This window comes from Lissotriton vulgaris, chromosome 5, assembly GCF_964263255.1.
Source record: "Lissotriton vulgaris chromosome 5, aLisVul1.2, whole genome shotgun sequence".
NCBI classification, from domain to species: Eukaryota; Metazoa; Chordata; class Amphibia; order Caudata; family Salamandridae; genus Lissotriton; species Lissotriton vulgaris.
The window spans coordinates 1,884,825,444-1,884,849,999 of record NC_141693.1 but is presented as its reverse complement, the minus strand read 5'-3'; the positions used below and the strand labels follow the sequence as shown (position 1 = coordinate 1,884,849,999).

The 24,556-nt window shown below is 47.3% G+C and overlaps 1 protein-coding gene across 2 annotated transcripts in view; it reads right to left on the bottom strand.

Moving 5' to 3' along the window:
* The window catches only part of LOC147717624 (E3 ubiquitin-protein ligase TRIM39-like), a 686,221-nt gene that overhangs the window by 615,913 nt on the left and 45,752 nt on the right, over window positions 1-24,556 (bottom strand). The gene's annotated exons all lie outside the window — the stretch shown is intronic.

Genomic DNA, 24,556 nt, shown 5'->3' with positions numbered 1-24,556 from the left:
TAAAATCATTGCAATTCATACAAAAACAAGTTAAAAGCACTTTCCGAGTTCTATTAAAAAGAGGAATTCAGAATAACAAATGGGTTCATAGCTGGCAAGGCAGAGATTCATGGCAGTCGTCTACTGGTAACGTGGAACTGATATCAGACATGTATTTTACTAAACAGGTGGCCATCTGAGGCGAGTCGCCCTTCATTATACTCCTCTAGAGCTTCTTGACATGTCGGGACGTTCAGGAACCGCCAAATTGGACGCATCCAAAAGGTTCGCAGAGGGAGTAAGATTCTGCAGGTGCACAAGACGTGGATTATGTTTTCTTCCCCATGGTTACAAAAATGGCATGGTGAGGACACATCTGCCTTGTACCTCCGGCCATACTTGTACGCCATCAGCGGAATTAAGCCAAAACGTAATCTCATTAGGAGAGGTTTCACTTGTGGCTTTATAGTTGATGACCAGTAGTGTGGCAGGGTTTAGGGGCGTAGAGTTTTGACGTCCAACTTCCATGGGAGAGATTTTTCACGGCTAGCACATCATGTTCCAATCACAAGATCTTCGCTTGTTTGGTCAGGACTTTTGCAACCATCCCTATGGGCAGCAAGCTTGCCCATATGTCTTAAGCTTCTAGTGCGTCCAGGTAGAATGTTAAAAATTGGCTCCAGGAAGTATTAGAATAGTTTAACAGGGACCATATGAAACTCTTTTAGTGTAAAGTCACAAGCCATTTTAGTTTTGAAACAATAGGCAATAATTCTTGCTATCATAATCCAATGTTGAGATGACAAAGAGAACTCCAAACGAATGTGGGCGTGAGAGGTCGAGTTAGGTAGATGGAACACTCTACGAAAACACGCTGACTGTGCTCTATCTAACCAGGTGAACATTTTGTCTTTAAAGGTTATGGCGCCGAAGGCTATAGTCGGTAAAGGTTTAGCGCCTATCACTGATTAGCGGAGAAAGATCTGGAGAATGCAGGGCTTTCTTAGTTCTTACGAAAGCCGCCTCCAAGCAGCAGGCCACACCTTGCATTGCGGCGATATGTGGCACCAGTCTCCCTCTGTGATCTATCCAGACATCCAGATACTTATATGCAGCCACTATCTCTATAGACTTCCCATCAATTTACCAGGAGCACTTTCTTGCTTGTGAACTTGAGATCATCATCACCTTAGTTTTGGTGACATTAATCTCCAAAGCGTTTGTTTTACAGTACAGTACCAGGGAATCAAAGTCTTTGAAGGCCCAACTGGATTTGATCGAGAAGAATCGGGTCATCAGCATATTGCATCAATTGAATTTTAGTAGATTCGATTCAAGGTGAAAATGTTCAAGAGAGGGTCAGCCACTCGAGCAGGTCTGCTAGATACAAATCTCAGCAGAGAGGTTACGGTGAAGGGTTTTTTACCAAGGGGTTATAAAGCACAGGTCAGATGGGGTAGAGAAGACGATACAGTGCATGTTTTCTAGCATAGGGATTTTGAGGATGTGCACCATAGCTGGCCAGCACGCATCTCAGTGAGCATGTTGTGACATTCTGCTGGTGGCTAGTTAGCAATCAGTGGATGTATGATGAAACTGAGGACTATGAGAAGGTTTGAAAGGAAGGGGCACAGAAATAATGTTCCTGGCCATTTACCAATTCGGGTTGGACAGCAGTAGGGTGGAGGAGCATTAGGCTGCAGGATACCTCATCCCTACTCTTGGTTAAGAATGGGGAACTAGAAGAGGGGGGCCTCAGACGGCAGGGTTGTGCACCACAACCAATGAGAAAGGGTGGGGACTTAGAAGGTGGATAAAGAAGGACTCATGCCACATGCCTAAAGCAAGACTCAGAACTTAGAACAGAACCTGCTAGAAACCCTAACTTTCCATGATCCTTGTTAGACCTGGAAAGCAATAACTGCAGGAAGAATGTGGAGTGCTTCAGCTACTTTTCCAAATGTCATAAGCACAGCGAGCAACAAAACATACAGTGAGGAGCTTTGGGTCAGCTCCCTCTATCTCTTGGCTTGTTTGGACAAATGATCTTCAGGCATTGCTTTCTGGATTGTCCATTATGATATGTGAGTGGAATATGGCATTTTGTAAATCTTTACATTGTTCCTATAGATTTTCATTAGGTGACTAGGTAGAAAGAAGTACCACCCAAAAATTTTATTTTCCTAAGACTGCTACTGCATTATGTGAGTAATCTCTGCATTATCTGTTCCACCATAAGCAACAACTAGGTGTGCACCCCCTCTAACTGGGAGGTATCTTATACTCTTCTCTGCTGCCCACCCCCCTGGCCTGCACATGCTTCACTAACTCCCAAGCTCCAGTTACCCTAAAAATGTTGAGTTGTCCTTGGCTTCATGACAGGTCTCCCATTTCTGCCCACTTTGCCTCCAATAGCCGGAGAGTGGCTCACCCCCTCTAAGGCATCACACCGGCGCACGTGTATATCATTGCGTATTCCCGCTCCTACAGCCCCCACATCATCAGAGCACCATAAATGCATGACACTGAATGTTCCCCTCCCCAGAGAGCCAACATCCAGGAGAGCCACATTTACTGATCCTTACTGCAGTTGTCTAGGAGTGATTGTGTGTTTTTATCGAGTGCAGAGCCCACGATTTTCTCAGGTCAAAACAGTCAAAATAAAGAAACTAGCACATGCTCAGAGTTTAGCAGGATAGCTCCTGCCAACACTGTCAAGGTGTCAGGGTAAGTAGATAGTCATAGCACTGGCGGCTGACAGATAAAAACCGGCAGGGCGGGTGGAGGAGGAAAGTGGGCAGTCAAGAAACGCACGAGGGTGCACAGCAGTGGGAATGAGGTTTAGTGATGATGAGGAATAAAACACTTACCTGGTGCTGCCAGCTGTCTCGAGCTCCTCTGCTTCCAGTTCCTGGCATCAAGGACTCCACATCCTATCCCCTCGCTGCTCATAATCATGAAAGCAGCGAGTGGATTGGTCTGAGTGGGCAGGATTAACGCTCGCTCAGGCACAGGGAGTCTGTGCTATTTCTCTAACCCGTGAGGTTCCGTGACGATCGTAAGTGGTGTTTTCGACTCGCACGAATATGGTCGAGTCTGGTATCTATGAACCGCAAATGACGAGTTTAGTGGGTGTACGCGTTTTCGCTGTGCTAGCCTAAACCGTTCGTTTGTTTCGTGGGTTTCTTCATCTGAACCCATGGGTTCCATCTTAGATACGGCATCCATTTTGTCTCTTGCCCTCAAGTAGCCAGCGAACAGACGCTGTCCGCTTCGCGACCCTGGGATTCCCAAACTCTTACGGAAGACACATGTTCCTTTGAGGGTGTCGTTATGATGAGGGGGATGACACTAAGGCAGATGGCCCTGCTCGAGGCTCATCTTGCCGTGCCGGACTATTGTCTTAGTCGTGCATCTCATTAGGCACGTCCTTTGATTCTTGCAGCTCGTGTTTCCTGGTACCTCCCTTTTTACACCCTCTTCGTTCCTGTCTTCCCCTGCACCTGTTTCCGTCTTTTCCCCGATCTGTTTACTGCTGATTGGAATGTACTAATGGGGGGAAGTTGTGCTTTTACAGTTGGGAACTACCAAACGTTACTGTACTTATGTTCCGGGCCCTGAATACATGAAAGCGACCCCTTATGGTCTTTACGATGGGAACCAAGTTGTAAACCTTTGTGTACCATGTTATCCTATGTACGAAAACTGTATAAAAGGAGCGATCCACAGATACAAGTTGAAGCAGTCTCCTCGAACCTACACATGTTGTACTTCCTGTGACTTCTGTGTTTCCCTGCAGTAAATAAACCTCGAATCTTTGACGCCGAAGACAGTGTCCCGTGTCTCTGTTATTTGTACGCCGGAACAGGTAACCCACGAAGGTTTCAGGTGTTATCCCTGGCACCGCTGGGTCTTAAATTAACCCAGTCCTTCAGTTGGCGCCCAACATGGGACTGCATCAGTGGTACCGGTCCAAAGCCCGACGATCGTGAGGAACTTCGTGTGAAATCTCCGAGGGAAGGTGCACCCCGCTTCATCGATCCTGTTGTCGAAACAAGTGGCCGACGACTTTTCCCGCGAAGATTCCCACCTCCTGACGGCTGCGACGGACTGCTGCCCTGACTGTAGACCTGTTTTGGCGCCTGGCGTAGACCTTGGTACAGCGAGACGATAGACGGGCCTTCCTGGTGACGCCATCGATCTTTGAGTTAAGTATTTGTGGGTCGCTCCCAGAGTCCTTTGTTGTGGGTGCTTAGTTGTTGCATGGTTCCATTGCATTTGTGGTTCTTAGTACTTTGTTCTTTGTTGTGATATTGGACGTCGGCAGTCGCCAAAAACCGAGGGTTTTGCTCATTACTAGGATATAGAGGAGTGTGGCTCAATGGTTAAAGCGGCAGACCCTGATGCAGAGTTCTGGCCCGGGATCAAGGTTCAATTCCCACCTCGGCGGGTCTGGGGCTCAATTTCCTCAGCCCTGACAATTCTCGCCTCGGTGCCTGTTCTAATCATGGGCCCCACGCTGCAACTCTGGGCAATAGCTTGCTTAACCTCCACACCGGCCCCAACAGCGCTAGGATGCCTGGCTTCACCCTGGGGGTGCCCAGGAGTGGACACTTCACAGGGAAAGCCAGGAAGGGTTCCACAGCGGTATGAGTAATAGCGCCAGGAAACCGCTTGGTGGCAGTGCGCTCTACAAATACCTTGACATTTACATTTACATTTACATATAGTGTAATCCCGTAACCCTTGACGTTTGTGAAACTCGGTTAGTGTGCACGATGCCTGGCTGTAGTACTTTGTTCCGTTGCTTTAAAGGTTGTGGTACGGATTCCCGACTGGAGGACTCGTGTCAGATACCTCCGGTTGGAACTTCAACTTATGAGTTATATAGCCGCCATGGTTTGGGTCCAATCACATTCAATGAGTGTTGGGTTCGTTATACTAAAAAAGACGGTGTCCTTAGTTGGCCACCTCATGGTAGTTTTGAGACCCCGATTTTGGATAATCTTGAAGCGAAATTGTTCCAAACAAAAGCAAGGACGGCCATGTTTGATTCCTTTTGGTTGTGGCATAAAGAAGCCAAGCAGAGAGAAATCAAAACAGCTAAAACGTAATGAGAGAAGGTATTGTTACAACGGTAAGAAACGCAGAGCAGTTCCAGCGAGATAAGGAGGAAAAGGAAAAGGAAGTTTGATAGATTGCAGCGTATGACTATAGATAAGTGTTACCCCGCTTTACCGACGGGTACAGATAAGAAGGAGGAATCAGTAGAGGACCCCTTGTTGTCCTATCTCTTGAAGTCACCACCTCCGTACGCACAGGGTACTGTAGTTCCTGTGGTTCCCCCTGCTCCTGTTCCTCCACCTGCTCCTGCTCCTGTTCCACAACCTGTTCCCGTACTTCAACCTGTTCCTGCTCCTCTACCTGCTTCTGTCCCTACTGCTCCTCCGCTCGTACTTCCCCATACTCCGGTTCCCGCTGCTCCTACTGTTCTGGTTACTCCTGCTGTCTCTTCTGTTTCTGACACTTCTCTTATTACTCCGTTGAGTTACTCTTCTTCTCCATCTGTTCGACGTCGTACCCCTTCTGTTGCTGCTAATTTCTTTAATTCTCTTGGACCTATTCTTGAGTCCGCTGGTTCGGATGGTCCTCAAAGACGGAGTCAGCTTCCCGGTAGTGAAGAACGTGACTCGCTGTATAACATGGCGATGGGTTGGATGAAATACCCCCTTAGAAATCCTCCACGTGTGGTGCTTGATACGTTTTGTCAATTCAACGTACCGACACAAAGGTTCGTGTTTGAAGAAATGTGCAAGCATTTGCGTGACCTAATATCGGCTGATGCATCTGACGATGTAATGACTGCTCTCACTAATCTTCAGCTCCAGTTTGCGAGCGGAATATTGGTGGGTACTAATGTTCGACGTGCCGTCGAGCAGTTGTTGTCTTTTCGTCCTTCTATAATGCCTCGGGCATTGTTTTTAGAAGACATTGAGGGACCGCTTGCAGCGCCTGGTCAGTATCCTATGCGCAAAGTTCCACCAGTGTGGATGCCGGGTAACCCTGGTGCTGCCCCGCCGATCCTGCCGCATTTCCAGAGAGTGTGGATACACCTCCCATGGAAACGATCAGAAGTTTTGCAGGTAAAGCAGTCTCTGCCTGACCCTCGCAAAAATCCTGCAGGGTATTATAAAGAATTGTCGCAGCTAGTGGATGCTACGATAATGAACCTCGCCGACATCGATATGCTGTTCGGCAATATTGTACCGCAACCGGTATGGGCGAAAATTCGTCAGGAAAATCATGTAGCAGAATTAGGTGGTGATTGGGCTGCTCTTACAGCGGCGGATACACGGCAAGTTGGTGGGGCCAAGCCTGAATAGCTAATTACGGCTTTGCCCCAGAGAATTATTACTCTTATGAAAACGCTTATGCCAGCTATGAAGGTAAATTGGGACAAACTGTCCGCTTGCAAACAAAAGAAGGATGAGAGTGTCTCTGATTTCTTTACGAGATTTGAGGAGGCATTCATTGATCATAGTGGTCAAGATATGGGTACCGAGGGTGGTCAGCGATTGTTTGTGGACAAGTTTGTCTCAAATTTGTTGCCGGACCTAAGCAACAAATTACGAAATTCAGAAAGTGCGTGGGCTGTTTCCACTTCTGCTCAAATATTGGCCACGGCCCAATATTATGAGAATAGAGAGAAAGAGGAAAGTGATCGTGCCGATAAAAAAACAAAAGAGCTAAAAACTAAAGTGTTGTTGCAACAAGCGTATCCTCCACGTTCGAATCAGAATGATTCGCAACAGCGGAATCGATCGCAGTCTCAGTCAAATAGGTCGCAATCGCGAAATGACTCCTCTTCACAGAGATCTTTGTTAGGGTACAATCAATGTGCCTATTGTAGGGGAGAGGGTCATTTAAAATTCGATTGTCCATTTTTGCGTGATCGAAATAGTGGAAATTCATCTAGAGGAGGTCGTAGCGGTCCTCAGCAGGCCTCCCGTGGTAGAGGTCGCGGTGCTCAAAATGATCGCTCTAACAATTCTTCTGATTCTAATAATTGTTTTGATCAGCGCGGATCGTCGCAAGGAAGATCTGCACAGTACAATGTGGACGATTATTACGTCGATCAGGATGCTGACGACGGTAATTACTAGGACAGCCATAGACAAGGAGAGGGAGTGGTATCAGTTCCGGTTGATCAGAGAGGGCCTTACGTCGCAGTTGCCACCTCAGACGTCGTTGAGCCTTTTCTGTTGGGCACTGGTGCAGCGAAAAGTTCCATCATGCATTCGAAACTCCCTGGCGCACCTTTGTCTGGCTTAACAAATGTTTCCGTTGGATTCTCTGGCGCCCCTGTTAGCAATCCGGTTTCCCGTCCGTTGCCCCTTACAATTGGGCCACGTGAGCTGAAAGCTCCTTTGATTTTGACTACTGGTTGTGGCGAAAATCTTTTGAGCTTGGATTTGCTGAAACGACTATATGGGACTTTGTATTGTTCTCCTGCGGGAGTGAAGCTTACTTTGGGTGAGCGAGTCATCTCACCTATGTACTTGTCTCTCGATAAGCTTCCACCGGAATTGAGTTCTCTTCCCGCATCTTTGTGGGCAACAGGTCCCAATGACGTGGGCCTGCTTGACATCTCCCCTTATGTTGTTCATTTGAAATCTAATGTGCGATTGCCACGTATTCCCCAGTATCGTATCTCCCTTGATGGTGAGCGAGCGCTGTTAACATCTTTCTCGATCAAATCATAAATGATCGCTATCGAGGAGACTCGGGGAAACGTGTGCAATAGCCCTGTACTGCCCATTCTGAAGCGCACTGATCCATCGAAACCACCTGTTTATCGTTTCGTTATCGATTTACGGGAAGTGAATAAAATTGTGATTCCTCAGTTCCCTGTGGTGCCTGACATCACGGCTCTACTAACTCTGATTCCAGCCTCTGCATCCTGGTTCTCGGTGATCGATCTGAAGAATGCTTTCTTCAGCATTCCGATTGCCGAGGAGAGCAGGGACCTCTTCGGTTTCTCTCTTGGAGGCCGCAGCTTTAGGTTTAAACACGCTCCTCAGGGCTACTGTGAGAGTCCATCGATATACATTCAAGCCTTGAAGGGCCAACTTGACGCGTTTGTATTGCCGGTTGGTGCGGCCTTGATCCAATATGCCGATGACTTATTGGTGGCTGCAGATACTCAGGACATTTGCAAAACTGCTACGGTGTCGTTGTTGCAGCATCTCTGTGACTTACATCACAAGGTGTCACCTTCTAAACTGCAATATTGTTGTCAAGAAGTAACCTATCTAGGTCACTTATTGTCAAAGGAGGGAAGAAGGTTGACCCCAGAGAGAATTGCAGCGATTGCTCGAATGACTGTGCCGACAACTCAGAGAGATGTGCGTGCCTTTTTAGGTATCACGTCATACTGCAGGCAATGGATTCCAAATTTTTCATTGCTAGCGAAACCATTGGTGGCTCTTACGTGTAAGGATGTTTCAACTCCTTTACCATGGACGGAAGAATGTCAGAAAAGTTTTTCTGAACTGCGTGATGCGTTGTGTTCGGCTCCTGTGTTAGGTACCCCTTACTACAGTAAGCCGTTTACACTATACGTTCACGAGAGGGAAGGTTGTGCGTTGAGTGTTTTGACGCAACAATTCGGCGGTAAGCAACGTCCATGTGCATATTTTTCCTCGACCTTGGACCCGGTAGCTAGAGCATTGCCGAGTTGTTTGAGAGCAACAGCGGCAGCTGCGGTGTCCATCCGACAATCTGCAGGATTGGTCATGGATAATATGCTTACGGTGATGCTTCCGCACACAGTTGACACTCTTGAATCGTACGAAAACTCAGCACCTGACGAGTGCAAGGTTGTCTGGTTATGAGTTGACGCTTTTGGCAAGTCACATTCAAATAAAACGCTGCAATGTCCTGAACCCGGCGACTTTGTTGCCAATCAGTATGGAATCAGACGAAGTAGCACCTCATGACTGCTACTTACGAACGGAGGAGGAAACAAAAGGTCGTGTAGACCTGAAAAATACTCCATTGGAAGATCCTGATGGGACCTTATATGTGGATGGGTCGTGTTTTAAGTTGCCGAATGGCGATGTAACGACTGCGTATGCTGTGGTGACACTGAGTACTGTTGTGGAAAGTGCGAGATTGAATCAGAATTCTGCTCAGGCGGCAGAGCTGATTGCTTTGACTAGAGCATGTGTGTTGTCGAAAGGGAAACGGGTGAATGTGTTTACTGACAGCCAATACGCATTTGGCGTGGCCCATAGCTTTGGACGTTTGTGGAGAGAGAGAGGGTTTATGGCATCGCATGGTACAAAGATTCAGCACGGACAGCTTGTGAATGATCTTTTGGACGCACTTACATTGCCCAAGCAGGTGGCGATTATTAAATGTAGTGCACACCGTAAGGTGACGGATGATGTTGGTCGTGGTAATGCGTTTGCGGATGAGATTGCTAAGGAGACTGCCCGGAATCTTAGTACTAGAATGTATGTGACGAGTTCGGTTAGGCGGCCTACAGAGACTGGTATGTGTGAGGACACTATCGAGAGTGTGAAAGCGATTCAGAACGAGGCCACCGAGACTGAAAAGACCAAGTGGAAAGAGAGTACGGGAAAGCTGGATGCGAATGGCTGTTGGATTGATTTGTCGGAGAATAAGAGATGGATGTTGCCGGATGCATATGTGCTAGCTGTTGTGACGATGGCACACGGTTTGGCACATTAGTGTGAAAGGTATCTGCAAGTTGATGTCCCCTGTATGGAAGAATGACGGTATTACTAAGTGTGCTGAGAGATTGGTTAAGAATTGTATGATATGTATGATGTACAATCCTGGTAAGGGAACCCCTACACCTCCTGGCCATTTTGCTCCCCCTTCATGTCCCTTTGAGGTGATTCAGCTAGACTTCATCCATATGGAGCGATGCAATAACCTGAAATACGTTTTAGTTGTGGTTTGCGCATTCTCCCGATGGATCGAAGCCTACCCTCTCAAAGATAACACTGCTTTGTCCACTGCGAAAATCCTACTGAAGGAATACTTTCCTCGGTATGGAATGCCACGGATTGTATGGTCTGATAACGGAAGTGAGTTTGTGGGGAGTGTGATGAAGAGTGTGTGTAAGGGCCTTGGAATTACACAGAAATTCCACAGCGCCAATCATCCCCAGTCAGCAGGTTTGGTTGAAGGTTATAATGGCACCCTTAAATTAAAGTTAGCAAAGATTCAGGCTACGACTGGTCTCTCGTGGCCTGACGCTTTGCCTTTAGCTCTTCTGTCAACTAGGGCGACTGTACACTCCCGAGTAGGGCTTAGCCCCTACGAGATTGTGTTCGGCCGCCCTGCAAATGTTGGGGGGTCCCTAGACCGAGTGTGTTCTCTGATCTTGAATATCCAATGTTGATCGATTATTTTCATGATCTGACTGCTAAACTGAGGTTAATTCACCAACAGGTCTTTGAAGCACTGCCGACGCAGACGGAGGGTCCAGGCCACCAGCTCCAGCCCGGAGACTGGGTGGTGACGCGAAACTTTGGCGGAAAACGTAACCTTGAGCCTCGTTTCACCGGACCCTACCAAGTACTCCTTGCCACGAGGACTGCTGTTCGTTTGGAAGGACGCAAAAATTGGGTGCACGCCACCCATACTAAAAAGGTACCTATACCTTTACCAGCAGACTCGTGGGTGAGGAAGGGCATTGCCTCGTCCGAAGCAGAAGCTGTGCAGACTTTCGTTCCTTTTAGCGACGCTCAGCCTGTCGGAGAGACCTCAGTGCAGCAGAACGACATTGTTGAACATTTGTCATCGAAAAACTCAAACTCTGAACAATTGATTGATCAGCAGAACTCTGTTTCATCATCGGATCAGCTGTTTGACGAACAGACACGTCCTGGGAGAAGCCGAAATTTTCTGCGATCCAATATCAAAGACTAATAAAGCTCTGCTTTCTCCTTTGACATTCACGTTACCCCATTGCTACCATTCAGTCTGAACACACTCGCATAATTGTGATTTTTGTAATTGTGAGCCTTTTTCTATATATGTGTTTTTGCTTCCACAGCTAGGAGATTTTGTGCAGATTTGTAAATTAAATATACCTTACATCCGGGTGGACCGTAAGGCCGCGCGGGTACTTCCTTCTGGTTAGTAGGTCTTGACACTAGGTCGAAGACCGTCGGTTCCTGGGAACTCCTAGGGATTGACTATTGCTACACAGAACGAAGTGCGTCAAAAACGTTGCGGACGGTTTTAGAGGATGGCTTTCTCAAAGCTGTTGGATTTGGAAAAAGCTCAGGCCCAAAGATTCAAGCTGCAGCAAATTGCTCGTACAAAATGCTTCATGTTTCAGGTGTTCCTTCTATTCTTAACTGTTTCCTCGTTATTGGTGGGTGGGGTGCATTACATGATACAGTCGTTCTTGCCTTCTGCCTCACCTACCCCTTCTTCTGAACCTAAACCTACATCCACTGTTTCTCCTCATTCCTTCCACATCCTACCCCAACACGAGCAGGCTAGAAGTGCGGAGTTCATGAACAATTCCTTCGTTCAGCTCCTTCATCAGCATCAGTTGGTTGTAAACACTACTAATTGTTGGGTGTGTGGGTTAATGCCACATACCACCGATAAGGGAATTCCGTACTTGGTTCTGCCTTATAGTTCCCAGAGTTCAGCTCGAGCATTCCAATCAATGTTTCGAAGTGCACTAGATTCTTACCCCAATCGAGAGCCACGTTCTCCCCACTTTGGTCCCGGTCCGTACCATAAGTCGTTGGCAATAGCGATAGCTGACTTAGATAGGTATATCTATGATCCATCGCTTATCCCAGATGAAGAGGTGCGAGCCTATAGGGATCTGAGTGAGTTTCAGTATAGTGCGCTCGTGGGCGATAGACAGCTTAGAAGTTCATCTCCAATATGGATCGTACCCCACCTTGGTAATTTCTGTTTGAAAGGCCGTGGCCGAAGCCCGAGAGCTCACCTTGGGGAGAGTGCTTGCTCTGAAACATATGCTTTACCAATGCTCTCTTCCCCTGTTCTCCTGACTGCCAAGGGTACGTACTTTGTCTGTTATGACCGTGCATATACATGGTTGCCCCTGGACTTCGTGGGCACCTGTTATATTGCAAACTTGTTGCCTCCAACCTTCACAGTTGCAGCGGATTACCACAAGACCAGAGTTGTGAGGGGCGTGATTAGCAAAGAGGACACTGCCGGTCAAGAGGCAGGAGACTTTTTCAATGGTTTCTTTCCGTTTTGGGGACCTATGGTCAACAGTAGGAACCGGAGACAGTTAACTCGAGTGGTGGAATCGACTGCTAATATCACTGCCAGTGCCCTTGGCAACATTACAGCAGAGCTCCAGGCGGATAGGCTTATGACGTTACAAAACCGTATGGTTTTAGACGTTGTCTTAGCAGATCGAGGTGGAGTATGTAAGGTGATCCATTAGAGCTGTAAATGTAAATGTATTTGAGCTTATATAGCGCACAGCTACCCACAAAGGGTTTCCCGGCGCTTGCTTAGGGAACCCGTCCTGGTATTCCCCTGTGAGATAACCCCAGCAGGGTATCCACAAGGTGAAAGCCAGGCATCCCGCCGCGAGGGGCCGTTGTGGAGATTAAGCAAGCTATTGCCCAGAGTCGCAGAGTGTGAACCCGTGAGTCGAGAAGGCACCGGAGCGAGAATTATCGAGTCCGTGGAATTTTTGAGCCCAAGACCCGCGGAGGCGGGGAATTGAACCCTGGTCCAGGGCCGATCTCAGCTTCCGGGTCTGCCGCCTCTAACCCCTGAGCCACACTTCTCAGCGTTTCATTCCAGACAACGCTCCGACTGTCTATCAAGCCATCTCGAAGTTGCATAAGATCTCTGAGTCCATACACGTGGACGTAGGGGATTGGACGCTACTAGGATGGTTTTGGGGCCTAATGTCGACTTGGGGTTGGAAGATTCTGATGATCATTGGGGTTGTTGTAGCATTCCTGTTCACGTGCTGTCTTTGTGTGCAGTGTGGTCCTGCCTTATGTGGCCTCTGTGCTACAACGTGTATAAGACGGCCGCCTGTTACCAAGGAAGCATTGATGGATAGAATTATGTTGCAGCAGCATCTGGATGGTCTGATGAATATCGAGATCGATTATGATTCCGACTAGTGCTTGCCTACATGAGGGCAAAAGGAGCGTCTGAGGTTCCGTGACGATCGTAAGTGGTGTTTTCGACTCGCACGAATATGGTAGAGTCTGGTATCTATGAACCGCAAATGACGAGTTTAGTGGGTGTACGCGTTTTCGCTGTGCTAGCCTAAACCGTTTGTTTGTTTCGTGGGTTTCTTCATCTGAACCCACGGGTTCCATCTTAGATACGGCATCCATTTTGTCTCTTGCCCTCAAGTAGCCAGCGAACAGACGCTGTCCGCTTCGCGATCCTGGGATTCCCAAACTCTTACGGAAGACACGTGTTCCTTTGAGGGTGTCTTTATGATAAGGGGGATGACACTGTAAGGCAGATGGCCCTGCTCGAGGCTCATCTTGCCGTGCCGGACTATAATCTTAGTCGTGCATCTCATTAGGCACGTCCTTTGATTCTTGCAGCTCGTGTTTCCTGGTACCTCCCTTTTTACACCCTCTTCGTTCCTGTCTTCCCCTGCACCTGTTTCCGTCTTTTCCCCGATCTGTTTACTGCTGATTGGAATGTACTAATGGTGGGAAGTTGTGCTTTTACAGTTGGGAACTACCAAACGTTACTGTACTTATGTTCCGGGCCCTGAATACATGAAAGCGACCCCTTATGGTCTTTACGATGGGAACCAAGTTGTGAACCTTTGTGTACCATGTTATCCTATGTACGAAAACTGTATAAAAGGAGCGATCCACAGATACAAGTTGAAGCAGTCTCCTCGAACCTACACGTGTTGTACTTCCTGTGACTTCTGTGTTCCCTGCAGTAAATAAACCTCGAATCTTTGACGCCGAAGGAAGTGTCCCGTGTCTCTGTTATTTGTACGCCGGAACAGGTAACCCACGAAGGTTTCAGGTGTTATCCCTGGCACCGCTGGGTCTTAAATTAACCCAGTCCTTCACCCGGCTGTGCAAAATAGCTGGGTTAGAGAAACCCAAGTGCACATGTCCGTTTGGCCGGCCAAACTGACATACATAGTCGGAGTCACTTAATTCACAGACTCAAATCCCTCTTCCTCCAAACCTCCTACCTGTCTGCCCTGCCAAAAACTAAAAATAAAGCATTTGAGGTAGGGCCAATGTTCAGGGGAGGTTTCACACCTTGTAAGCGGCATCAACTGAGCAGAATGATTAGCTGGGAACATGCTCTCTGCAGGGGTTTCTAGGTAGCTGTGTGCACTCCCTGTGAAATTGGCTCCTTACTGGGTGACTGTGTTATGCGAGCCGGTATCATGTGTAGGAAAGTGCCTCTTTTTTTACATGGTTACCCCCACTTTTTGCCTGGTAAATGATGGAATTGCGACTGAAAGTGCACTGGGTTCCTGTTAACCAGGTTCTCAATGACAGAGCTCTTTTGCAAAACTGTACAATTTTTCCCCAATTGGCAAAACCTTGAAGGAGCCGGGTTCCATGTTCTAAATCTGCTTTGGAACCTCCAGGTCGATGGTACTTTTTGTCAGCATGAAAGCGTGGAAGGCAGAGAAATTGTTAGACAATCAATTATTTCAGTTCTAGTTGAATTTGAATTGAATTTAAAATACTTATATAGCGCAACATTCACCGTGCGGTTTCTTGGCGCTGTGGAGACTAATTTAGCGGTTGGAACGAAAAACTGGTGAAGAAGAGCAAAAATAAGATCAGTTCACATTAAGAAAAGCCTGGGTGAACAGAAAGGTCTTAAGATCTTTTCGGAAGAGGGAGTAGTGTCTGGCCAGACGTAAGTGATCGGGGAGGGAATTCCAAAAGGATGGTGCCAGGAATGAAAAATTGGCTCCGCCCCATTTCTTACGTCTGTACCGGGGTACCTGAAGGAGTGATTGGGTAGATGAACGAAGCTCACGAACAGGGGTATACTCTTTTAGCAAGGAAGAGATGAAGGCAGGGGCAGTGCCCTGGCGCGCCTGAAAAACCATGCAACCAGTTTTAAAAAGGGATCGCTCCCTAACAGGTAGCCAATGTAATGCCTTCAGTAGGGGAGTAGAGTGATGGGAACGGGGGAGGCCATACACCAATCTGGCCGCCTGGTTTTGAACCAGCTGGAGCTTCCGCAGACTGTACGCTGGGATGCCGTTGTAGAGGGCGTTGGCGTAGTCCAGCCGGGAGATAACCAGAGCGGACATGATTAACTTAAGTGCAAGGGGAGAAAAGAAACGAGAAACAGAGTGGATAATTCGAAGAACAAGAAAACAGGAAGAAACAACAGAACTAATTTGTGAGTGAAGGTTGAGATGATTATTAAGTTTAATGCCCAGGGTCTTAACTGAGGGAGAAGGTGTGGGAGGGGATCCTAAAGAGGAAGGCCAGAAAGAGGAATTCCAGGGACTGGAGGAACCACCCGTAAGGACCAATTCTGTTTTGTCAGGGTTCAACTTCAGATGGTTGTGGTTCATCCAGTCCCTGATGAAAATCATAGTAGACTGAAAATTAGAAATAGAATGAGGAGAAGAAGACAGATTAAAGATAATCTGGAGGTCATCTGCATAATTGTAAACAGTGACCTCCAGTTGCTGAAGTGCAAAGATCAGAGGATAGATATAGAGATTAAACAGAAGAGGGGAAAGAGAAGAACCCTGAGGAACACCACATGTGACTTTGAGTTGGGTGGCCGAAAAATCCCCCAGCCGGACCGCCTGGGTGCGGTCCCTCAGGAAGGACGATAGCCAAACCAGGGCTGAGCCCTCGACCCCCGCCGCTCCGACACGGGAAAGTAAGATGGAATGATCCACCGTGTCGAAGGCGGCGGAGAGATCGTGGAGCACCATAGCCTGGTGGTTGTTTTGGTCCATGCCCTCCCTGAGGTTATTCAGGACCGACACCACGACGGACTCGGTAGAGTGCCTAGGCCGGAAACCTGCCTGGCGGGACGCTAGGCCCCCATTGGCTTCTACATGGGCACTGAGGACCGATGTTACATGTCGCTCCAGCACCTTGCCCAAGTAGGGCAGGAGGGAGATGGGGCGATAATTAGCTGGAGCAGAGGGATCCGCGCCAGGCTTCTTCAGGATGGGCACTATGGTGGCAGATTTAAGTGCTGGAATTACCACCCCCTGAGCCAGCGAGCTGTTGAGAAGGGAGATTGGCGGTTTGGGGCAAAGGGAGTAAATCTGTTGCAAAATATGTGCTGGACAGATGTCCGCCGGGGAACCAGACTTTACTTTGGGAAGTATTGCATGAAACACTTCTTCGGTAAGCGGAGGGATAGAAGAAAGACAACAGTGAACAGTCGGGGGAGAAGGCTCAGAAAAAGTAGGGGAAGGAAGTGGGATGTTGGCTTTGATGTTGCCAATTTTTTCTAAAAAATAGGAATTCAAAGAGTCACAGAGGGACTGAGTGGTGGGGGGGTGGGGGGGTGGGGGGGGGGGGCTTGAGTGTGGCCCTGTCAGAATAGGCCAGGTCCTGAACAATGGAGAAAATCTCCCTGGATTTACCATGTTTACCATGACTCCGAAGAAACACAGATTCCCAATCCTGTTTAGTAATTTTATTACAAAACCAATAACAATTGGACGTACGAGCACCTCAAGGTGAGGCTGTAAAAATACATTGGGACTTATACAAGGCCAAATCTACATATGAAGTTAAGGCGGTGCAGCATGCACAGGATAATCAGTTTGAGAATCAGGATACAGAAATAACGGAACAGACATTGCGATTCCCCTTCATTGGAAGTTTGTGGGTATAAAGCATTAACCTGCCCCTACACTATAACGAGCATGACATCCCTATATAGATTTCCCCAGTAAAATCCATTAAGGTGTCAGCATGTGAAGTCTTCCTAAGAAGTCTTTTCACATCAGAGGGGTCAAGTAGCATAGAGCTACAGAGCTTGTTCTAAGCTACTCTCGCTCTCTAGCCAAGGCAGAAGTCACTGGACACGTTCCCTAACTTGGATACATCAATACCACAGGTAGAATCCCAAGATGCATTGCAGCATCACACCATCCAGTCAAGCCACCTCCTAGCTGGTGCTTTTCCATTAGGCAGCGATGCTCCCAGGTCCTGGCAAGATGACCGAGATTCCCAGGCTTGCTGCGATGAGAAAGCACAACAGTTCTCCATTATCAGCATCAACGCTCAACGTATCCTCTTCTCCCCAAGCCTAACTCCGAAAACAAAGACATTATCCTAGCAAACAAAGACAAATTCTCCACCTGGAACAGAAACGTGAGAAAGAACAAATCCAACACGCACATAAAATTCAACTTTTAAATCAAATGCAAGAGCTTCCAGGGAAAATGCATATCAGGTCTCCAGAAATTGGGCAACATAAGAAACTAGCATACAGGCCTCACGTAATTACATACAGGATGAACACTTTTACCAAGCACTTCTAAATGAACACGTTCCATAAGCACATCAAAAACATATATGTCAGCAGCAAGTAAGAACTCTACACGTTAATGGTTTTAACTAAACGCATCTCAAATCAAATCAAAAGAGACTTTATTCGGTGTATTTCAACCATAAAAGTGCATTAAAACATACAGTACATACATCAAATATCGATTAAATAATATATAATTACAGTTAATGAGAGGACTGAATACATTACATCCATTAGTTCATTCATTGGTCCAGACAAAATCGAAGTTTAAGAGCCAATTTTAAAAATTCAAGAACTTGAAGGACACTGTTACTGTGTAGCAATTGTAAATATAAAAAGGCTGGTAGCATCTGGTTAAAATTCATTTTTTTTAAAAGAGCAATTAAGAAGCGTTTACGAGGGAATTCATAAAATCTGCATAAAAACATAAAGTGCATCATGTCCTGTGGAGACTTTCCGTCGCAGCCACAGGATGATAGATTTTTACAGAAGCTCTCCTTTTTAGGTCTGATAAGCAGATGTTGAAACAGATTAAATCTAAATCTTGTTAGCAAGAACTTGTCGTGAGTACTGAAAGTGCCGAGTAGATAAGGCTCTGTTGTCAAACATGTTTTAACCATGATAAATTTCCTTACATTAACTTTTTGTAGCTCAGCACCTTCCCTCTCAGCCTTCTTGCGCTGAAGAAACACCTGCTTGACTAGATCAATGTCCGCCTTTCCAATTCCAGACGGGTGTTCAAACAGATCAGGGCGACCCATCTCAGTAAAACAGGTTTTTAAGTACTTCAGCCAGGGAGTGCCTGACGCATTCTCAAGAGCCATGAAATCATTAACAATTAAATGTGGGGGGGGAGGAGCCAAGACGGCGGCCAAAATGGCCGCATAGACGCCCGGCTCCGCAGCTCGCCCTCACCTCCGGAACTATCCTGGCGATGATCCTGCACCCCAGCCACGGCCCAGTGCAGCGGAATCTCGGCGGAGCTTGACCGCGTTATTCTGATCTTTTTGCGGCCTCTGACGGCCAAATAAGACCGCCTACAAGTTTCTGGCCTTTCCTCCAGCACGAGCCGGGACCTCACGTAGCGAAGCAGCCGTCCCGCACAGCGTCAACACCGGCCTCCATTGGCCATTGATACCCGGCGACCCGAGTGGTGAAACCGAAACCGCTCTTCTATGATCCTGTGACTGTCGCCGCAACGCAGCACTGACTAACGCGGAGTGCACATTCTGCTGGCCCCAGCAACCTCGCGCATATGATCGGACAGCAGATTGGCTTGCCTGACCGGACTCTGATTACACCGTGGTGAGAGGTGTGTAGCGCTGCACATCTGAAGGAACCTGCGTGTGCCTCATTTTATTTCTCCACACACCGTGATTTGCTGATGTAGCCGTGACACCGGTAAGAACGACTTTCTTTGGTGTGTGTGGTTTGAAGTCCTTGGGCGTTGAAGATACAACATGGCGCCCACGCTAATGGATGTTTGGCTGGCCCTCCGAGACTGGCGCATTGAGTGGCAAGAGCTGCGGGCGGCTGCACATGTTTCTCACCCTACTATCTCTCCTGCTGCGAAAGACTTGGATACGGTACCGTGCACTGTGGACTGTGAGCCCGAATGCTCCCCGGTTGTCATAGCCGAGGTCTCCCAGGCGTGCAGGAAGCGTGTTGGAGGGTCCGGGGAGCGCAACGACAAGATCAGTGACTCGGTTTATCCCTTTTCCTTCCTATTGCCAGCCTGCCTGCCTGAATGCCAACACCCTGCCTTTGTGTGGAATGTGATTCTACCTCGGGGGGACCCTCCTGGACTATTCCTTTGGTTCTTGGCTCGATCTGAGATTGCCCCTCCGGGTACTACGTGTTTGCTGATACCACCTGTGTGCAACTGTGACTCATTTTTGACTCTTTTCCGTACTGGCCAGGGCTGACTCTTGCTCACTCATGTCGCTTATTCGTGAATTGGATGCTGGAGTGGATTATGGATTGCATTGGTGACCGCGGGTGGCTGGGGTGATTGTATATTGATGCCCGCATACTATTTCAGTGGGCCCTTGCTTCTGGGGTTGGGGGTGCACAAGGGGCTGGTGCTATGGCCCTCCTCCGTTTCTCCCTCTTTTGGGGTTTCTTGGGGCAACAGGCATGCCTAATGGGGGGGGGGTGGGCCGTGGCCTTCCGATGGTATGCAGGGTGGGGGATGGGATGTGTTGTTTGTACCTCTGTGTCTCCATGGCCTTCTATCTTCTTCTTCTTTTCTTGTTCTTTCTCTTGTTTCTCTTCTTCTTTCTTATATATCTTGGGTCAGACGGGTGGTCAGGGTTTAGTTCTTTCCGGGACGAGTTTTGCGCTTTGCGTTAATGTCTTTATCGTATGATTTATTGATTCTATGGCTAAGATCTCGATTTTACTGCATATTCGCTGAATGATTGCATATTCCGCTTTTCCTTCCCTCCTATACTTCTGTTTGAGGGCGCATATCCTGTCTACGAATTGTCCCACGTAATACATGCTTTTTATAGGTCGTCAGATCCTTTCATTGATGCTATAGAATGAACCCTTGTCCATCCTCGTATACCATAGACTTGTTAGATCGCAACTCCTGAGGTGATATATTGATTGGGCGGGCGCTAACTGGGACGACATGTACTTCCACGCTTGTGTATCCTGTTTGTAATGACTTACGCCAGTATTTTAATAACGCTGCTTCACTTGTGGATACCCTGCTATGTGGCTCGCCCTCTCAGCTACCCGGTCTGACTTTAGGACGATTCGCCAAAATTACAAAATGAAACCCTCTTTATCCTTTTCCTGTAGTTCCTTGCCAGTACATCGTAGTGTTGTTACTTCTGTCATTGATTGCAGCGCAAGGTAACCTGGAATGTTTTACAGTGTCATAGCGGCCGGCCCGCAGTGGTTGTAGGCAGACGCTGTGTACTATGTTTACGATAAATAAAGGTTTTAAAAAAAAACAAAAAACAATTAAATGTGTTAGGGGAATATCTTCACATAACCACATTTTCAGCCAGCATAACAGAGGTCGTAGGACAGGATATCGCTCAAATACCCCACTCCTAGTTCCTCGTGAACCCCAAAGTTGGAGGTGGAGGCCGGAACACACAGAAGCCGTTTATAAAACGAATTTTCTGTGGTCTGAAGTTGTTCCCCAACCATGTAGCCCCAAAGCTCACTCCCGTATGCTGCGGTTGCTACAGATTTTGGGTCATATAGTTTAATCATAGCAGCCGTAGGCTTTTTACCAAGCTTTGAAGCGAAATTGAAAATGGAGGCATTGACCTTAGTCACATCACATTTTTTCTTAGCAAGTTGTGGGGCCCAAGATAATTTAGAGTCAAAGAGTACTCCTAGATAGGAGAATGTGTTAGAAAGTGGTATTACTGCCTTATCTAGTTTGAAGGTATATTGTCTCTTTGGCTGTTTCCCCACCTGCATAGTGAAAGATTTAGAGTTGTTCACTAACAAATCTCTGTCTTCCATGAACTTTTTAAATGCATTAAGTAGCAATTGGAGGCCTTTTTCAGTTCTTGCTAACAGCACCGCATCATCTGCGTATAGCAGAACGGGGATGCTTCTTTTCCCCACTCTTGGACTGTCTGATTTCACCTCCTGTAAGACGCCATCCAGCTCATTTATATAAAAGTTAAAAAGGAAAGGGGCTAGTATGCAGCCTTGCCGCACCCCCTTACCAGTTCTAAAATCATCAGTTACTGACAGGTCTTGGCAATACCTTATATTTGCACTTGTGTTGCTATGGAGGTCAACCAGAAAGTTTATAATGCCGCTGTCTACTCCCTTATCCCTCATGGACCCCCACAGCTTCCCCCTGTTGACACAGTCGAAAGCTGAGGATAGGTCCATGAAGGCCAGATGGACTGTGCCCTTTTGGGCAATGGTATATTTACTAAGTATTAGAAAGAGATTTAGACATTGAGTTGTGGTCGAGCGGCCATTACAAAAACCATATTGGGCGATAGACATAATATTGTTGTCCCGTGTCCACTCAGAGTCACCGCAATACAATTCTCCCCACTAGTTTCGCCATGGAGTTAATCAGGGAGATAGGCCTGTAACAAAGGGGGCTATCCCTATCCCCCTTTTTAAATATAGGCACAATGGTGGAGAGCCCCCATGATAACGGGCATCCAACTCTCGCGGCTGCGTTGATCACCGCCACAAGAATCGGAGCCCAGAAATTAGGATCAGATTTAAAGAGATCCGGGGGTATCCCATCAGGGCCTGGTGATTTGCCCGCTGTGAGCCCCTCTATTCCCACCAAAACCTCTCCTATACTAACATTAAGACAAGGACCCCCTTTAGTTCATTCAAAGGATACCGCATTAGCTTCACATCCCCCATACAATTGTTTAAAATGTGCAACCCATTCATGTTTCGTTATAACACATTCTAACCCCTCGCCCGAGTCTTTCACCAGGAAGGGTTTCTTAAGCGACGCCCAAAATCTAGCACTGTTTTTCAATGTTTGTGGTTCCAGGATCTCAGCCCAAGCCTCATACTTCAGTACCTCCTTCCGTGAGGCAATGACTGATTTATATTCTATGATCTCTGTACTAATTCCTTGTTTCTTGGTTTTAACAACAAGGACGCTCTGAGATCACGAGCTGCTTTAGAGCATTCCTTATTGAACCACCTCGGGCCCTCCCTCCCTCTACTCTTTAGAGGTTCTGTCATTGAAATAGCTATTCTATCTGTTAAGCTCTGAAAGTCAGACAGAACCTGAGTTGGATCAGAATCAACCTGAGTGCATCTAGCGATTATATCGCTACAATTATTTTGGATGTTCTGGTATATGAGGTCTGGGGTGCACATGGACCATTTTAGGCGGCGTCTACCATCAGTTGCTGTTACCCTACCCTTTACCAGGTTACGACTTTCGCTAGCCACCCAGGGCCCCCCTAAGTGTATAGTCAAAGGGTTGTGGTCGCTAAGTGGGTTATTGTCTATAGAAAATAAACGCACAAAGACCTGCATGGGCAAGGTTAACAGCATATAATCAATAAACGTCCCCTTCCCATGCCCTTTAAAAGTTGGGGTGAGAAAACGCTTTGAGGGGTCACATAATGCCATTGCTATAGTGAGACCATGGTCATTAAGAAGGTTATTAAAACAGGCCCCCTCCATGGTGTGTTCCAGATGTAAACCATTTATTCTGGGACAGTATAATTCCTGGAGGTTTTTCCCTAGGGGGTCACCACAGGGGTGAATATTAAAATCGCCCATGATCAACAAGTTATGTGAACAATCCCTCATTGAGGTGCCTATATAATCATTTAAAGTTTCTAAGTTGCCGTAACTTGTAACATTGTTAATAGAGTTATAAAAATTGATCAAACCAACCTTACAATTTCCCGCAGATAAAACTAGACCTTGTATACCAGGATTTCTTGATGGCCTGCTAACACTTGTACATTTCAGTGCAACCGATATAAACATTACCATACCACCCTTTGGTCTTCCCCGGTTTGCTGATACAGCAGGTACAAAGTATGCCTTATAACCTTCAATGTACATTTCACATTTTACTGACCAAGTCTCTTGTAGGCAGATAATCTGAAAGCCCCCAATGTATGATAACCAGCTTTCATCTTGCATTTTGTTTTCTAAGCCCGCCACATTCCAACATATAACATTATCTTTTGGTGTTGTTGGTGAAATCACCTCTATCTGTTGTGCTGCAAGAGACTGTACAGTACTCTGACCCTTCGAGACCCTCAGTCAGTCGCAGGCATCCAGCCCTGAAAACATTTCGAAGCGATTATGTATGGGAACATTGCACCCTCTTATGTTGTGGTTGTCAGCATTAAGATTTGCTACCGGTGTCTGCCAACCATTAAAATTTGCTACCGGTGACTGCCAACCATTCAGCCCATTGATATTATTGTTATCAATATATGGTGCTACCGGACCTGGGGTCTGAGCATGTGATATAGGCCTGTACCCACGAGGATTTTTAGGGGGATTTTTAGGGGGATTCTGGTCAGGCGCATAGAAGTATCCCAGGGGGCGCACACAGACACTGTTTGCATTATAAACTAGTGAGGATGCGCGCAGTAAGACTTGCGACATGTTGGGGGTGCTGGAAGTTAACAACCACGCAGTCCCCCGTGGTCGCTTTCCTCGAAGGGCCAACCCAATTGACCCTTTCAGTAGATATAATTTGGTCATAATAGTGAGATGGGTAACCACAGTTTTTATTTAGCCACGCCACCGTTTTGTTTTTTAGGGAGTCATGAGATTCTCCATGTGGTTGGGCTGGTACTTCCTCGTAACGTGGAACATTGGTTAGCACCACCACATATGGCACACAGTCAGGGGGGAGATTTACATTCCTAAGTCTAGCCCTCTGTGGGGCCACTGCGCGGGTACCTAGGGGTACAGGGGCCTGTTGAGTTGGCTGGTTTACTGGAGCTGTAGGTGACGCAGCCCCAGCGCCAACCGAACTTTGAAGATTTGGCGGCTGCTGCTGCAGCTGCACACTTGGTCCCCTGGCTACATTCTCCTTCCCATCCCTAACAGGAATAATTTTAGGGGCTATAACTCCTGGGGCGGGGGTCAAATGTGCCGCCACCAAACTGCCCAGTCTTTCTACCTCAGAAGCTACTGTGTCCAATCTGGACAGTATTGGGCTGATTAGATCTGAAATTTTGGCCTCCAGCTTTCCTACTATTGTGTTTATTAATGCTTCTAAGTTGGAGTCAGACAAAATCACGCTTCCCTCATTATTACTGCCCTCTTGGTTAGTTTCATCTAGGCCCAGGTTGCTTGCGATGTTAGCGTTAGTGGCTTTAGAGTTATTGGGTGGATTAGAGTGAGATTTAGTTTTTGAAGATTTCCCCCCACGCCTCCCCTGGGTCTTTCTGCACTTCCTCACTGGTCTTTGTGTAGAAGGGGCCTCTACTAACTCTTCCACTGCTGAGTCTTCCTCCGAAGTGTTAAGCAGGTCCACAGGCTTCTCAGAGTGTACCTGTGCCTGTACCGCTATGCTGGGTCCCTCTATACTATGTAGGGCGTGTTCTAG